A 15,840-nucleotide genomic window follows, 5' to 3' on the forward strand; every position below is an offset into this window, starting at 1 on the left:
CTGCCAGTTATGACATAGCAGTGATAGCAGTTATCTGGCTCAAGGGGGCTAAGAGAACTTTCTACCTCCAGCTCTAGGAATATAGTACTGGAAAGACCATAATGCAGAATTTTTCTATTTTGTTTTCATTCTTACTTAATTTTTCCTTAGTGTTTTTTGGTTTTGCTCTTATCCTTCCCTTTCTATTTTTGGCAGAGGAAGAGTCTTGCTCTGATCAGGCTGGTAAGAACAACACAATTTTGAGGAAGCCTCCAATTCCAGCCCCTTAAAATTCCTTAAGTTACAAGCATTGCCTAACCACTGTCTTGATCAATACGATCTCTTCTGTCACTATCAACCTCTTTTCCTGACCTCCTTCTCCCATGTTCTCCAAGTATTTTTTTCTTCAGTTATTCCTCCTTCCCTTTTTTTCTTTTCTTCTTTTTCTTTTCATTTACTCCTTCTTTCTTTTTCACTACTTCTTTCTTTTACCTCTGTTTTTCTATGCCTGCTCCTTACCTTTCTCCTAATTTGGCCTCACACCAAGAAGCTCTTCATCACATAAACACTGAGACAAAGTAATTTTAAGCAAAGGAGGAACTGAGAAGGAAAAAGATGCACAAAGAGGTGAACAAGAAGAAAGAACACATGAGGAGGAACCAACAGAAAAATTCAGGCACCATGAAAAACCAAAATAGAGCATCTCCTGCAAGGGACCACGAGGTATCTTTTACAGAAGACTCATCCTATAAAGAATTAATGGATCTAACAGAAAGGGAATTTAAAATATGGATGATTAAGACAATAAAGAAAGGGTGGCGCCTGTGGCTCAGTGAGTAGGGTGCAGGCCCCATATGCTGAGGGTGGCGGGTTCAAACCCAGCCCCAGCCAAACTGCAACAAAAAAATAGCCGGGCATTGTGGCGGGCGCCTGTAGTCCCACTTGCTCGGGAGGCTGAGGCAAGAGAATCGCGTAAGCCCAAGAGTTAGAGGTTGCTGTGAGCCGTGTGACGCCATGGCACTCTACCCAAGGGCGGTACAGTGAGACTCTGTCTCTACAAAAAAAAAAAAAAAAAAAAAAGACAATAAAGAGAATGGAAGATAAAATAGAAAGACAGAACCAAAAGTCAGATGAGAGATACGTAGAATATAGAAAGACATGGATTAGCTTAAGGAGAAGAAGGAGAAAATCATGGAATGTAAGATGCAGTAGTAAGTATCAAACATAGATTAGACCACAGAGAAGAAAGAACATCAGAGTTAGAGGATAAAGTCTTTAAGTTAACACAGCTAGTTATAGAGTCAGAAAAAAAGAGAGAGGCAGCAGAGGAGGTACTTAAGGAACTATCAGACTCCATGAAGTATTCAAACATACAAATAATAGGAATCCCTGAAGGGAAAGAAGATCGTAAAAAAGATATGGAAGCCCTATTGGAAACTATCATAAATGAAAACTTACCAAGGTTTGGTAAAGATCCTGACACAATTCTTTCAGATGGATATCAAACCTTGGTTCATCTTAACTCTAGTATATCCTTTCCAAGACACATTGTAATGAACTTGTTCAATGTCAAGATAAAGCAGAAAATTATGCAAGCAGCTAGAAATAAAGGCCAATTGATCTACAAGGGCAGAGCCATTAAGATGACAGCAGACTTTTCAACTGAAACTTTCCAAACCAGAAGAGTATGGTCATCCACCTTCAACAACCTTAAACAAAATAATGTTGAGCCCCAAACCCTGTGTCCTGCTAAATTAAGCTTCAAAATTAATAGAGAAATAAAATCTTTTGAAGATAAACAAGCACTGAGTAAATTTGTCACAATAAGAATAGCTCTACAGGAAATACTTAGATCTATTCTCAGTACTGAACACCACAATGGGCCACCACCAATGTAAAGCCCTAAAAGCCAAAGCTAGAGCTTGGCTTCCACAATAACACAAAAGATAAAACTACACAGAAGACTATCTCATAGTAAGATGAATAGAATTCCACCACACTTATCAATAGTTTCAATAAATGTCAATGTATTCAATTCCCCACCGAAGAGGCACAGGTTGGCTGATTGTATTAAAAAATAAGCCATCCATATGTGGTCTCCAGAATACACACCTAGTACTGAAGAGCAAATCAAGACTCAGTATTAAGGGATGGAAATCAGTATTTCAAGCAAAAGAAAATGAGAAGAAAGGAGGAATTGCCATCTTATTCTCAGATACAAGCAGATTCAAAGCAACTTTATTTAAGAAAGATAAAGATGGATACTTCATACTGGTCAAAGGAACAATAGAATAAAAAGATATCTCAATTTTAAACATTTATAAATGTAAATTAAATGCTCTCAGATTTATGAAACAGACCTTGATGTTTCTGAGCAATATGATATCCCATAATACCATAATAGTTGGGGACTTTAACACCCCTCTGAGAGAACTGGACAGATCCTCTAAACAAACTAAACCAGGAGACAAAGGATTTAAATGTGATCCTAGAACAAAAGGGATTAATATACATATATAGAACACACCATTGCAAAGCAAAAGAATATACTTTTTCTCATCAGCTCATGGCACATAATCCAAAATAGATCATATCCTAGGGTATAAATCAAACCTCATAAAATTATTTTTTAGAAATTATACTATGTATACAAGTAATAGAAATTATACTGTGTCTCTTCTTAGACCACAAGGCTATAAATGTGAAGCTCAATTCCAACAAAAATTTTCATCCCCACACAAAGTCTTGCAAACTAAACATCCTTATGCTGAATGATATTTGGGTTCAGGAATAAATAAAAGAGGAAATTGTTAATTTCCTCAAACAACAATGAAGACACAAGATACCAAAACCTGTTGGATACAGCAAAAGCAGTCCTAAGAGGAAAATTTATTGCACTATCTGCCTAACTTTTAAAACCAGAAAGAGAGTGCATCAACAAATGCATGAAACATCTTACAGAATTAAAAAAAGAACAACAATCTAACCCTAAACCCAGCAGAAGAAAAGAAATAGCCTGCTACGGCTCTCACCAAGAACTGTAACCAGGATCACTATCAAATTTTATGATAAAATTTGTTTTAAGCAGAATATGTCCCACCTCCTTCCTTGGGCTACAAAGATAGAAAAACATCCTTCTCTTTCTTCATAACACTCACTGTCCAGTGGAGGAGACAGACAGATTAAAAGGTTATTGCAATGCAATGTAGTAAGTGCTAAGAGAGAGAAAGAAAAAGGTTCCCTGGGAGCCTAGACAGGACCCTGAAGACTATGTAAGGAAGAGAGAATAATATGGACAGAAGCCTGAAGCCAAATAATATGGTATCTTTGAACAATTGAAAACAAATTAGTTTGGCTAGTGTAGGAAGTAAATCTGAAGGTTCTATAATTGCTGCTAGACAGGGATTGAAACTCTGATAGTTACATCTTCTGAGTCAAACACAACCCCAAATAAGTGAGACAAGCTCTCCAACCACTAGGCTAATATACCACAATCTCAAAGAGTTAAGAGAGATTCAATGCATCAGCCCCTCACTCTGACTTCATCATCTATCATTCAAAGGATAAAATCACCTAGCCCTCTGAGCCTCTCTGGAACCACAATATGCATGAGGCTGCCAGCATCCCCTCTTCTACCAAACCTTCAAATCAATGTCTGAGTTTCCAAACTATCCCAAGGTGCATTCTACAACTTCTGTTGTATAATCTGTAGCTTTTCCTTTACTTTTCATCACTTCTGCTAGGGTTCCTACCAAGAACTGGAACAAGAATCACTTGCAAGTATCCTGCTATTTGACCTTGTAGCCCTCGTGAATAGTGATTTTCATCTTTCCCTTCACACCTAAAAATGCCTCTTGGTCCGTTTGATATTTGGGGGCTTAAAGGATTCAATTTTACTATAAAAAAAAAAAAACAGAAACAAAACTGAAAAATGTTCTGCTCCTTTGAGTTGCATGCTACCATTCCCCTTCCTGTGCACTATTCTTTAGCAATAATTTTGTAAGACGGCTCCTAGTCATTTCATCTCCCATTTGACATGATTTTTCATGACCTTAAAAACCACTCAGTTCCTTGACCTCCTCATCTACATTGAGTTATTCAAAATTTTCTCTCAAAAACCCATTCTTTCAGCCACACTCTAGATCTTGTCATTTCTTATAACTATCATCTCCACAATCACTAATCAAATTACTCTGCTTTCTGATAAAAATTTATTTCACCTTTGTGGCTCATAACTGATCAATTAGTTCTATTCCAATCCATTAGACCTATTTTTACTCACTGTTCTACATATCCTGCTTAGATTCTATAGCTAGTATCATTAACATAAAATTAATATAATTTTAATAATACTCATACTCCAAACATTTTTCTTTCTGTCTTTAATTGTCATTATCTCGTAAAGTCTAAAAAAGATGAGCCTTTTGTATGCATTTTATATACCTGCAACTCAGTAGTACTGCTTGGCAAATCTACCTGCCACTCAGTAGTACTGCTCGGCAAATCTACTAAAGGGAAGATGATAGCTCTATAAATTTATGATCACTAAAGTTTCATTTATAGTTAAACTCTCCTAAAGGTAAAAAGTGGCTCAATTTCCTTAATTCTTACACACACTTTGATCTGTTTAATTTGGATTCTACCATTTTATGTTTAAGATAACCAATCACCTACATATCACTAAGTAAATAGACATTTACCCAGTCCTCAACTGACTTAACTTTTCAGTAGCATTTAACACTACTTACCCTAAAATATTCTCTATCTTGGCCTCCAAAACATAATGCTTTCTTGAATTTTCTCTTATTTACATGACTGATCCATTTATATCTTCTATTTTCTATCTTCTATTTCTATCTGGTCCTTAATCAGTGGTATTACTCAAGGCTTGATTTTTAGCACTCTTTTCTTTTCACACTTTACTCCCTTTCAAAATAATCTCATTTGTGCCCCAAGGCTTCAATAATTACAGATGAATTATCTCAATCCAAGCCCTCTTCTTTGAATGCCACAAAGCATATCCAACTGTCTAATTAGTATCTCCTCTTGTCATCTCAAACTCAATGTATACAAAGTGAATCTTAAAATTGATGATGCCCACCATCTGAACATCTCCAGCTTTCTTCTCAATATTTCCTATCCATTACTTGACATGTTCATCCATTCAGTAATGCCTATCAGGTAATGGACAGTCTTTCCTGACACTTTCCTTTACCAATGTCTTTTAACCACATTAATCTTATAAATAATCAATTATTGGGTACTTTAACTCTTTTACACCTCTAGAATAAATAAGTACACCAAGTCTTGGACATCTTATGTCTTCTAAGTGTCTTTAATTTATCATCTTCCTAGTCTAAGTTACCATTCTCTCATTCCTAGATTATTTTATATAGATTCCTAACTGAACTCCTTGCTTACAAGTTGTCCTTATTTTGAAAATGTTATCAAGTTGAAACCAGTATGATGTGGTGATTGAATGTATAAATAGAGGAAAGAGGAATCCAATAAGGTATCTGAGATTTTTATTTGAATGACTTCATGAATGATATTTCCAATCATTGATACAGAGAATACAGGCGGTATATGAGTTTTTAGGACCTCAAAAGCAGTCTGTGTGTAGGTTGTGATGTGAAGACACAGTGGTGAAAGAGATCACCAAGAGAGTTTGATAATATTTAATAGCAGTGAAAGAAAAACAGAAGCTTGGAAAATAGTTGTACCATTTTTAGTAACATAATACTCTAATTCTTTAAAATGCTTAAGGAACAAAACAACCCTAAAATATTAATTCCTCTGTATTCTACTGAGAAATAAATTCTTCTTGATGATAAGTCTTTTGATTAGGTGACTTACATAACTGATTATTTTTAGTGTCTGTATTTTCTACTAAGCTGAAAACCATAGAGAGATAGTGATATGATTAGAAAAAAGTTCAACTATATGATTGTTTAAAAAATCATAACTATTCATATCAAATGGACCTGAAAATACTGCATTTATCTAGTCTACTTTCTCACTTTCCCATGTGACTTAGTTCACCTCAAATATCTATCTCATCCTCCAACTTTCTTCACTTTCTATTGATAAAATGCATACTTATTTAACAAGAGAATTTGGGCAATCAGCAGAGAACCACTCAATGATCCTATTTTTACATCTACCGAACCACTTCATTCTCTGACCCTATTACAATTTCATCCTGGTTTTAGGTATTATCTCTGTATCTTGATAAAGACAATGATTTAATTATGTACTAGATCCTACTTTTTTCATGAATCACAAGACTTTCTCTAAGTTATTTTCTTTCTCTCTTCTATCACCAAGTTCTGTCCCTGTGCTGCATCATTGCCATAAACACTTCACAATCCCTTCCATTTTAATCAGTCTTCCTTTGGTCCTATACACTAACTTCAGATGCCACCATCACTTCTCTCTGCTTTGTTTTAAGGATAAAAACCTTGATCAAATTATCTACACATATATTCTTATTTTTTCTTCTCTAATTCCCCCATATACATATACATACTAAAGTGAACAGAACATAAATACATAATTTAATAAATTTTTATAAAGCAAAACTAATGTAACATAACTACAATCCAGGCAAAATTTAGAACTTTATTTTTTTAGACTTTACTATGACATTTATTGTAGAGAATGATGTGCATTCAAGGTAAATTGATAACTTTTTTAATGACCAATAACTTGCATTTTGACAGGTATAATTTTAATGTATTCAGAGTGCTTTGTATTGAAAATACTAAAATTATTCCAAAGCAACTATTGATTTAATTCAATTCTCAAATTCATTTTGATAGTATACCTTTATTCTTTTAAAAAAATTCTTTTTAAATCAACTACATTTAAACTAATAGTTTCTATTTATTAAATGAAATTACTTTCAAATGAGAGTGAAAATTTGAGCCACCTGTGGCTCAATGGAGTAGGGCGCTGGCCCCATATGCCGGAGGTGGCAAGTTCAAACCCAGCCCTGGTCAAAAACTGAAAAAAACAAAAAATTATTTTTAATAGTACACCAAAACCACTTCTCTGCCACTACTCTGCCTCTCAATACCTGGTCCTTCTTTATCAAAACATCACTTTTTTCTTAGAAGTAAATCATTATCCTGCCTTTTGTGACAATCAATAAATTGGTATGACTTATAGTTTTACTGTGCATTCATAAATAATATGATTTGCCTTTGCTTATTTTTAAAATGTATATTAATGGAAATTTACTTCATTTTTCATTCTTTTACTCAGCATTGTCTTGTAAAACTCATCCATGACATTTTAGCTTATTTATTCTTATTTCTGTATAGTATTCTATTGTATAAATACACCAAAATTAATTTATCCATTCCTTGCTTATGGACATATGTATTATTGCTATGTTTGGGTTATTACAAATAAGACTACAATGGACCATCTTGTACATGTATCCTGGTAAAAATTTACATGACTTTCTCCATAGTATTATATAATTAGATACTGGTTATTTAGATCATGCATACATGTATCTTTAAAAATACTAGATTGTATCAGTTCCCTAAAGTGGTTATACAAAATTATAATTTCATCAAAATTATATGAGCATTCCCAGTGCTCTACATTCTTGCTAAGATTTAATATTCAATATTGTTAGACTATAAAATTTCTTTCAATCTGGTGGCTGAGTTATAATTTATCATTATTATCTAATATTCATTTATATATAATGTCAAATAAGATTGAACAACTTTTTATATATTGTTTGGGTTCATGTGACTGTCTTCTTTTAAGAAACATCTGTCCAGAAGTATTGATGATTTCTTTCTAATTTGTATTACTTCATATATTCTAGATACTAATCCTTATTAGTTTTACATTTTTACATTGTAATACATCTCCTATTATTTTCACTCTCATTTGAAAGTAATTTCATTTAATAAATAGAAACTATTAGTTTAAATGTAGTTGATTTAATCTATCCACAATTGGTTTATAGTATTTAGTGTGAGTAATGAACTATTTTTTAATTTCCATATAGATAAGTCCCCAGCACTACTTATTAATAAGTCTTTTTTCTTTTACTGCTGCTCTGAAATAGCACATTTGTAAAGCGTTTCTGTTTTTTTCTTTTCTTTTTTTTTTTTTTTTTTTTTTTTTTTGAGGCACTCACCCTGGGTAGAGTGCTGTGGCATCACAGCTTACAGCAACCTCAAACTCTTGGGCTTAAGTGATTCTCTTGTCTCAGACTCCCAAGTTGCTGGGACTATAGGTGCCTGCCAAAATGCTCAGCTACTTTTTTTGGCATTGTTGCAATTGTCATTGTTGTTTTAGCTGGCCAGGGGTACGTTCATACCCATTAGCCTTGGTGTATGTGGCCAGCGCCCTACACACTGAGCTATAGGCACCACCAGCATATCGTATTTCTATATGTATGTATTTGTTTTCCAAATATCAGTTATATTCATTGGTTTATAGTTCTATTCCAAAGGGAAAGGCTGTGTCATTTTTATAATTATTGAATACTTAGTGACTGGATTCCAAGTGATTCATAGATGTTCAATAAATATTTGTTGAATTTATAAATTAAAGAATTAATAAGAAATAGCCACTGATATGTTGGGAATCATATCAGGGAATATATCTCATAATTTAAATATTCCAAAGGAAATTGACCTAAAATGGTAAATGCTATACTTACCTAGTCCATTATAATATGATGCATACTATTTATATATTGAATAAATAATTGGTGTTGATAAATGACATTCTTTAAGAAATATCAAGTATATAATCCATGTTAATTAACTTTATATTATTAGAGTACAAAGCATCCTCATTAGCAAATTTAGATATTATTGATTGGACATATGTTAGCATTCACATATATCTTGATAAATAGATAATCAAATTGGCTGGAATAATTTTGATCATGGTTCTAAAAACAATAAAGTTCATAAAATAAAAAAATACATAGTAAAAAACTTAGAACTTAATAGTTTAAAGGACTCTGAAAGTCAATCAAATTTTGTCCTCTCATTGTATAGTTGAAAAAAACAACTAATAGGGTAAAAAGACATCAGTCTGCATGCTTATTTACTAACAGAATTTTGCTATAGCACTGACTTCTTAGTGATTTTTCTAAAACATAAACTCCTTGTGTCACAGTCATAGTTTATTCTATCACATAAACTCACAAACTCATTGAAATTGGATTTCAAAATGCCAAGGTTTAAATAAGAATCTTAAATTAAAATAATTTAAAATATCTTTCAATTAACTTAAGACTCAATACAATTTTCTTCTTTCTCTTCTTCTTCCTACTCTTCCTACTATACTACTACTTGCAATAGCTTTTTTTGTAACAGATTGGCCTTAAATCAGTTAACACTGTGCAGATATTTTTAAATACATTTCCGAGGCCTCAAAGCTACATGAATATATAACTGGCCTACATTAATAATTCAAATAAAGTATTTTAAAATTAAAATAAACCAAAGCTTGCTGTATTTATATAGGACCTTTACAGTGCTACTATGCTTATCTCCTGGCCTATCTGCCTCTCTTAACTTAATAAAATTTTAACATGTCTTTTGTTAACACCTTTTCCTTATAAGGTAACATTTTTCTTCTCCAATGAGGTGTTAATTGCATTTTTGCATTTTTGCATTTTAGCTTAACTACTTCTGCTTAAATTTGAAGTGACACAGTTTGGTATCTGCAAACAATTTAAAGCTCTTTTCAAAGGTTAAAGAGAAGACATAAAGAACTGCTCTTGGGCAGTGCATGTGGCTTAAAGGGGTAGGGCTCTGGCCCAATATGGTGAAGTTGGTGGGTTCAAACCCAGCTCTGGACCAAAACTGCAAAAAGAAAGAAAGAAAGAAAGAAAGAAAGAAAGAAAGAAAGAAAGAAAGAAAGAAAGAAAGAAAGAAAGAAAGAAAGAAAGAAAGAAAGAAAGAAAGAAAGAAAGAAAGAAAGAAAGAAAGAAAGAAAGAAAGAAAGAAAGAAAGAAAGAAAGAAAGAAAGAAAGAAAGAAAGAAAGAAAGAAAGAAAGAAAGAAAGAAAGAAAGAAAGAAAGAAAGAAAGAAAGAAAGAAAGAAAGAAAGAAAGAAAGAAAGAAAGAAAGAAAGAAAGAAAGAAAGAAAGAAAGAAAGAAAAGAAAGAAAGAAAGAAAGAAAGAAAGAAAGAAAGAAAGAAAAAGAAAGAAAGAAAGAAAGAAAGAAAGAAAGAAAGAAAGAAAGAAAGAAAGAAAGAAAAGCTTTCGTATAAATTTGGCATTCAGTAGATATTAATTTAAGTATAGTGTGTACTTGGTATTGTATTTACAAACTCGGTTGTGTATGGTGAGGTAGAACCATAATTTCTAAACAAAATGTGAGAATATAATGGACAATAACAGTTAATATGTATTTCTCTTCTCTCTCTCTCTTTTCCAATAACAAAAGCATTGCATAGAAACCAAGTAAGAAAGAGATAATTTGGTTTGGCGCCCATAGTTCAGCAGCTATGGGGCCAGCCACATACACTGGAGCTGGTAGGTTCAAACCCAGCCCAGGCCTGCCAAATAACAATGACAAGTACAACCAAAAATAGCCAGGCACTATGGCTGGTGCTTGTAGTCTCAGCTAGGCTGAGGCTGAGGCAAGAGATATCGCTTAAGCCCAAAAGTTTGAGGTTGCTGTGAGCTGTGACTCTGTGGCACTCTACCGAGGGTGACATAGTAAGATTCTCTGTGTCAAAAAAAAAAAAAAAAGAAAGAAAGAAAAAACGAACCAAAAAGATAATTCATCCCTTACTTCTCTTGTTTTGTTTCATATGCCACTTCAAAATCCATGTTTCAAACCATGAATTTTAAGTATAGTGTGTACTTGGTACTGTACACAGGTTGTCAGGTACTAAACATTGTCTTCTTGGCCTGCATGAAGATAAGAATTAAGACAAATATTGTGTAATGTTTTAAACATTTGCCACCTCAAATCATTTCCTTAAAACCCATTTTTTTCTTCTTTTCTGAGTAACATACTCAGTAATTGAGACTAGGCTTCCCTCCTTTCTTATCTACCACTTCTGCTCTTTCACCTTTGGGGTCTATGATATTAAAATTGGATCATAAAATTTTTCACTTACTAGTTTGGTGGTAAATCCTACCTAGAATTGTAGACATATACTGTTTACAATTATTAAAGAACAATTATTCAGAAACATAAACTGCTTACAATTATTCAAAAATGTATAAAGGGGGCAGCACCTGTGGCTCAAAGGAGTAGGGCACGGGCCCCATATACCGGAGATGGCGGGTTCAAACCCAGCTCCGGCCAAAGAAAAAAATAAAGAAAGAAAAATGAACTAAGGGCAGTCATAAAAGATGTCTTTGGAAAATATTGTCAAACATAAGTATGATTTCAAAAACAGATATAAAAATGGAAATAATGCTAGAAAAGAATAAACTTAGCTTTTAATCACTCCTCTGAACATAATAAGATTCTTAAGATAAAGAAGAGATTCTCAGTTGTCCACTAGTATATAGGTATTGGTCAGCTTTAAGTTACACAATGTGGTTAGGTAATTTCTGGATATTCTGATGGTCTATAGACTGAAAAATTAATAGTTCTATAAGTGGGTACAGAGTAGCATGGCATGGCAACAGGGGGACTTGTCCGAATGCTTTGGGGACATTATCACACTGTGTTAAGCATTTACTTGATATATAATTAGAGTTTGGATTATTTTTTCTCCTAGGCTGTTGGGTCAATTTTATGATTCTCTGACAAAACATGTGATTTCAATTGCTCCATCAAGAAAAAGACATTATGATTCAAGTTTTGTTAATCCATTCATTCATTTATTTATCTACCCAAAATGTGTTGTGATCCCATTATATCTATAGTAAATAGTCACTTGAGGGATATAAATAAGTAACACAATTTGACTTTTTGATAAGATATAAAACTGATTGAACTTTTTGCTACCTTCTTTAACCCCAACACCTGAAGGAAATGAGCACTGATAACTCTAAATAATCAGCAATAAACACAAAAATATTGAAAAATCCCTAGGAAGACCATGATAGAAAGATGGAAATCCCTGTTTATAAAAAAAATGTGAACTGAAGCAAGAAAGGGACAAGAGCTACAGATGCAGATAGATTGAGAAAATTTTTCTAATTTAGAAATGAATTAAAAAGTACTATTTAGACAACTTCTACACACCAGGTTCTATTCAAAATGCTAAGGATATAATATTGAACTAAAAAGGATTCTTGCCCATGGTGTTTACATTCTAGTAGAATGTAATGTGCTACATAAGTAAAACATAAACATATCAATTGGTGATAAGTAATACTGAAAAAAATAAAGCAGGAAGGGGGACAGGAAGTTGCAGGGAATGTGTGAAAATTTAATATGCTCAGAGAATGACTTCATATGATGATGATATTTGAGTAAAAACATACATGTAAAGGTAAAAGAGAGAACCATGAGTTTTTCAGAGAGAAGAGTATTCCATGCTGAGTAAATAAATTGTAAAGGCAATTTTTCTGGCAATTATTCAAGAATTAAGAAAGTAGCCCATATGATTGCTACAGAGTGAGTGAGCAGAAGAGTACTAGGACATCACAACAGATCATGAATAGACTTATGCCAATGTAAGGACTCTGACCTTTACTGTCAATAATAAATCAGAAGCCACTGGAGAACTGTGAGGAGAGGGTAACATGACATGACAATTTCAACAGGGTTATTTTAGATAGTATGTAAAATACAGACTAAGGAGAAATAAGGTAGGAAACTAAGGGATAGTAAGAAAGCTATTGGAATAATTTAGTTGAACAATACTAGTTCTTTGGCTCTGGTCAGGGTTTCTCAATTTTGGAATTATTGACATTTGGTGAAGATAATTTCTTGTAGGTTATGTCTTGAGGAGGCAGACTTCCCTGTGCTTTGTAAGATAGCAGCATCTCTGGCCTCTAGAGCCCAAAAGCACCTCTGCCCACAGTTGTGACAACAAGAATTGTCTCATGAGATCACCAAATATCCTCTGTGGGCAAAATTATATTCATTGGTTGGAGCTTCTGACCCAGGACAATAGAAGGGTAGGGAGTAAGAAATGGTTATATTCTAGATCTGTCTCCTGACATTGCCAAAGTTCTCACATTGGTTAATGAAAATTTAAAATGATACCCATTCTGAAAAACTTAATCAAAATATATTTAAAAATGCATGTACCCTAAAACCTATGGTCTTCTTACTATGTTTCTATATTAAATTGTCACAGAGGTTAAAAAAGTGAGCTCTTTTCATAAGATATGTAACATGAAAGCTACTTATTTTGTTAAGTAGCAATTTTGTTCCAATATATCTTTGACCGATTTTTTGAATAAGAGTATATATTCAAAAAATGTATATGTGCTTCTGATTGGTAGGCCTGGGGTAGGACCCAAGCATATGTATCTGGGAAACTTTTACAGGTGATTCTGACATCACATTCCTGGTAAAAATCTAGTGATATGATGTAATTAACATATACCCAAGCATATCTTAACATGTATGTAGAAGACTTCCAATTTAATACTTCCAGAAGTTTAGTTAAAAGATTTACATAGTCAACCATGGAGAAGTTGAGGAGCTTGGTGTAGGCAAAAAGACAAAGAACCCAGGATGTCATACAAGACATCCATTTCCCAGACTTTCCTCAATCAATAGGTGGTCCATTTATCAGACTCAGAGAATCTAGGAAATTCATCCTATAAATCCTGACATATCACTTTTTGGAATAAGATAAATATGTATGGATCTGATGAAAGAGTTTACCTCAAACATAATAAAGTCTATCCCTTATGAAATTGGTTTTTCTCACGGTTTAAAAGAAATACTTCATTATACATTAGTTATATTTAACTTGAAGATATGAAAATCCCATTGGACTATTATTTCTGCCACCATTATTAAAAATTGCATATTTAGAAATAGGATCAGAAATTCTAAATAATTTCCTATAGGTTAATGTTACAATATAAATAACCTGTGGGTGTTAGAGCTCACTTAGTTGTTATCTGATAATACAGAGAAAGTGAGAGGTCCTCTAAAGTTAATAGTATTCCCCACTTCAGCTCCCAAATAACTAAAAAAGAATTATATCAGGTTGACCTTCAGAACCTGTTTGCTAGCTTGGTATCTGAGCCTGAGCCAAATATTTTATGCCTTACACCACCCCCACTTCTTAGGCCAGATGGATCAATCAATAGATAATATGTATTTCTTCCTAAATCTGGAAATTTGTCACCAGAAGATAAAATTTTATCCTACATATTGAGATAGGGGAAGTATAATAAGCTAGTCAACCAAAAGCTAAAGAGACCTATTATGATCCTTTCATTTTGAAAAAAGAGAAAAAGATGAAAAATGGCATGAATAAGGAGTTGAAAGTGGACAGTAGAATACTGAAGGAGAGAAGGGTAAAAAGAAGAATATAGATTTATTACTAACTTAAAATATATCTAGAGTACATTCTTCTAATTCTTTCTTAGGCAATGACAAACATGTAGCAATACAATAATTGTCAGCTTCATAGCTGTAAATGTAAATAGTTCTCCATCACAGGATTATAAGATTTAAAGATGGTTTGTTTAAACAAAATATATTTTATATGAAGTTTATTTCAGGAATTTTCATTGAGAAAATATTGAATTTTTAAATTTTAATTTTATTACATATAATATTTCTTATATGATGCCATTTAAAGTGCTGTGAGAGTATCTAGTTAAAAAGAATAATTCCCTGTATGATCGATAACATAAGAACTTTTCTACTATGCAAATTTTTCCTGTAGGCTTTGTCATAAAGCAAAATAAGTTTGTGAAATAAAAGTTAAATATCAAATGGAAACTGTAGCTGAAAAGTGAAAACCACTTCAGTCAGTAGTTTCTGTATTTGGAGGATTTCTACTCCATACACATTTGGTTTGAGCTTGAGGCGGTAAGAGAAAATAACATTTGACAATGCAGGAAGAAATCTTCCTGACAGATTATTTTTATTCAAAGGCTGGAAAATTGATAATAGGTACTGAACAATGAAGGAAAATTGAGTAGGCTATGGCAGTCATAATATTCTAATGGCATCCTGTCCTTTGATCAAGCAAATACTCTACTTCAATGCCCTTCACATTTCCCTGTCCACTATATTCAAGAAAAATTGAGGAATAGGCATTATTTTTGGCAACAAAACAAGAATGGTGTGATTATAAGCAGAGGGAAAGTTAAAGGAAAAAAAAATGTAGGAAGTGAAATGCAGTGATGAATATGAAGTTGAATAGACATGAGTTTGAATCCTGGATTTAGTATTTTTTAGAACCATAACCTTTGGCAAATTAATTTGTGTTCTGGTCTCATTACCCCTAAAACTGAAATATTGATAACAGATTGTCAAAATTGTTATGAGGTTTAGATATAATATACATGAAAAACCACATGCTATATATTAGCTCAGTAAATAATAGTGATTATTTTTACCTTTACAAGAACTAAGGAGTGTTTATTGAGAAAAATTTTAAAAGTAAACCCATAATGCAATGCTTTTGCCACTCTTTTTTTTGTAGCAAATAATCTGAAAAAGAAAGTGTTACCAACAATTTTTCCTACTTGATTATAAAATTAAATTACTTTATTATTTTTTGAAAGGTCAGCCCTCAAAACTCTAGGAAGAAAATTGGGTTTTAAGTCATAAATAACCAACCATACAACTGAAGTACAGCATAGGGCAATGTGTGAAAGAAACAAGGGTCAGCAGTTAAAAATGATGGAATAGTGTGACTGCATTTTATTTTGCTTGTTTTGGGGGGCAACCTTTTTTCACTATATCTGTGCTCAAGGTGAAA

Source organism: Nycticebus coucang, chromosome X, assembly GCF_027406575.1.
Source record: "Nycticebus coucang isolate mNycCou1 chromosome X, mNycCou1.pri, whole genome shotgun sequence".
Taxonomy (NCBI): Eukaryota; Metazoa; Chordata; class Mammalia; order Primates; family Lorisidae; genus Nycticebus; species Nycticebus coucang.